Source organism: Ylistrum balloti, unplaced genomic scaffold (assembly GCF_031769215.1).
Source record: "Ylistrum balloti isolate Yb309-2 unplaced genomic scaffold, AGI_CSIRO_Ybal_v1 Utg369578, whole genome shotgun sequence".
Classification (NCBI taxonomy): domain Eukaryota; kingdom Metazoa; phylum Mollusca; class Bivalvia; order Pectinida; family Pectinidae; genus Ylistrum; species Ylistrum balloti.
In genome coordinates, this window is record NW_026781870.1 from 1038826 (window position 1) to 1042629 (window position 3804).

Consider the following 3804-nt stretch of genomic DNA (forward strand, 5'->3'; position numbering starts at 1 on the left):
AGTGACATGACATTGCTTATGGTCATCTTTGTGATATCACCAGTGATCATTGATGTGTCATCACTAGTGGTCAATGCATGGTTTGACACCAGCAGTGGTCATTGATGTGTCATCACTAGTGGTCAATGCATGGTTTGACACCAGCAGTGGTCATTGATGTGATATCACTAGTGGTCAATGCATGGTTTGAAACCAGCAGTGGTCATTGATGTGACATCACTAGTGGTCAATGCATGGTTTGACACCAGCAGTGGTCATTGATGTGACATCACTAGTGGTCAATGCATGGTTTGACACCAGAAGTGGTCATTGATGTGACATCACTAGTGGTCAATGCATTGTTTGACACCAGCAGTGGTCATTGATGTGACATCACTAGTGGTCAATGCATGGTTTGACACCAGCAGTGGTCATTGATGTGACATCACTAGTGGTCAATGCATGGTTTGACACCAGCAGTGGTCATTGATGTGACATCACTAGTGGTCAATGCATGGTTTGTCAATGCATTGTTTGACACCAGCAGTGGTCATTGATGTGACATCACTACATGGTTTGACACCAGCAGTGGTCATTGATGTGACATCACTAGTGGTCAATGCATGGTTTGACACCAGAAGTGGTCATTGATGTGACATCACTAGTGGTCAATGCATGGTTTGACACCAGCAGTGGTCATTGATGTGACATCACTAGTGGTCAATGCATGGTTTGACACCAGCAGTGGTCATTGATGTGACATCACTAGTGGTCAATGCATGGTTTGACACCAGCAGTGGTCATTGATGTGACATCACTAGTGGTCAATGCATGGTTTGACACCAGAAGTGGTCATTGATGTGACATCACTAGTGGTCAATGCATGGTTTGACACCAGAAGTGGTCAGTGATGTGACATCACTAGTGGTCAATGCATGGTTTGACACCAGAAGTGGTCACTAGTGGTCAATGCATGGTTTGACACCAGCAGTGGTCATTGATGTGACATCACTAGTGGTCAATGCATGGTTTGACACCAGCAGTGGTCATTGATGTGACATCACTAGTGGTCAATGCATGGTTTGACACCAGCAGTGGTCATTGATGTGACATCACTAGTGGTCAATGAATGGTTTGACACCAGCAGTGGTCATTGATGTGATATCACTAGTGGTCAATGCATGGTTTGACACCAGCAGTGGTCATTGATGTGACATCACTAGTGGTCAATGCATGGTTTGACACCAGAAGTGGTCATTGATGTGACATCACTAGTGGTCAATGCATGGTTTGACACTAGCAGTGGTCATTGATGTGACATCGCTAGTGATCAATGAATGGTTTGACACCAGCAGTGGTCATTGATGTGACATCACTAATGGTCAATGCATGGTTTGACACCAGAAGTGGTCATTGATGTGATATCACTAGTGGTCAATGCATGGTTTGACACCACCAGTGGTCATTGATGTGATATCACTAGTGGTCAATGCATGGTTTGAAACCAGCAGTGGTCATTGATGTGACATCACTAGTGGTCAATGCATGGTTTGACACCACCAGTGGTCATTTGATTGACATCATCATTGGTCATCTGTATGACATCATTAGTAATCAGTGGCTCTACAGTGGTCAGTGGTGTGCATCACTGGTGGACAGTAATATGAAATTACATATAGTAAGTGTTGTGGCCTTACCGGTGGTCAGAAATAATGAAATCAAGGTTACATCACCAGTGGTCAGTGATATGACATCATTAGTGGTCAAATCAATGTTAAAATGTATGATATCGCTTTCTTTGGTCAATGTATGCCATTACCCATTGATAAATATTGGATTGTAATGTAAATTTGATAAATCACAAAGGAAATGTAACAATGTCACTAAATGTGTGTCTGATCTGTACCCTGTACCCTGAAAGCTTGGTTCAAACAGTTATATGAGAAACATTATATCCTTTTATTTTCTTACTGCATAGCTGTCCACCTGAACATTTAAGTCAGATATTGACCCCAATCTCATGTTTATATACTTCTCATCTATATGCATGAAATTCATAACATTAGTTAATTGATACTCATGGTCGTTCAGACACTTGATTGTATACACTGTACTCTTGGTCGATCAGACACTTTATTGTATACACTGTACTCTTGGTTGATCAGACACTTGTCTATACATACTGTACTCTTGGTCAGTCACACACTTGACTATATACACTGTACTCTTGGTCAGTCAGACACTTTATTGTACACACTGTACTCTTGGTCAATCAGACACTTTACATACTGTACACACTTGGTCAGTCAAACACTTTACTATATACATTGTACTCTTATTCGGTTCAGAAAGAATTTATGCCTTGTTTTGTAAACTGATTGATGTGGTTTTTTTTTATCATACTTTATTTGAAAATGACAGCTCTCTCACTCTCTTTTCAACAAACTGAGGAGACTATTTTTGGACAGAAATGGTGTTTTTTTATGTAGCAAGGGAGGTAATCTTTTTGAGAACTTGTGCCACACATTTACATGAAGCTAGTCCTTTTTCAATCATTTTCAGAAAAAGATATAACTGTTGTAATAGGCCTTAAGGGGATTGTTGCAATAGGTCTATGAATAGTTCAATTTTAAAAGATATTATGGACTTTGAAATTATCATTGTTCCGTGACAGGAAATATTTTCAGTGTATTTTTTTCAAGATAAACATTCCATTCATATTTTAGATAGATGATTTTACTGTTCATTGATGCTGGTTCCTAAAGATAACACTACCTCAGGTTTTCAGTAGTGTTGACAGATACTGTTGAAGGATGTTTTTTTATTACATTGTTTTGTCTGTTTGTTTTTGATTTTGTACATTTAAGTTCTGTTCATTGGGGTTTCATATTCTTAAGAAATTATTTTAGATGAATAGAAAGCTGCCAAATTATTTGTGTGATGCCATAGATTTTCAACATTTAAACAGCTTTCTAGTTATTTTTTGGTTTCTTACTCTTTAGAAATTTGACATTGATTTTAGTTGACAATTAGATCTGACCCTGCATATAAATGTTATTATAGTCATCTTATTTTATTATTTTTATTTTGTCAATATCTGATACTCAAGACATTCTGTTAAAAATGTCCTACAGGTACATAAAATCATACTTCACTGCTCATTCCAAGTTTGAAAATAAATTAAAGTATTTCTCCTTTCGAATATTGATCTCCATTTAATTTGTTTTACCCATGTGTTCAATCTAGCATCGTTCCCTGTAATTGTAAATGCATGTATAAATATTTAAGATAAAAAAGCTGCTTTAATGGTTTTGTTTCCGCATACATTTTGATACAAATTGATGCTTTTCATGGCTTTGGTATGTACATCTTAGAGATTGTTGTCTCACAATTATCACTGTATGTTTACTTCTGCTGCAAAAACATTTAAAGTTCAAATGCTGAAATTTGATTGATGAAAAACATCATTGAGTTGTATTTGTATGGAATAGCATCTCATCATCAATTTAAACGCTGATACACCAAAATGATATATGTATCTATGATCTACCAGTTTATAGCACAAACTCTTCACAAATATATACACCAAACAGTATTTATCAACCTATTGTTGAAATTCTATTGTTGACATTGACAACTCTGATATATATGAACATAACTTGCTTAAACACCAGTAATTTGCACATAACATGATTACCTGATTGTTCATTGCCCATATAAGGATAAATGTGAATGGCCCTATTAAGGATATATGTGCACATAATTTGCTTAATCACCAGTAATTTACACATAACTTGATTAACAGATTGCTCATTGCCCATATAA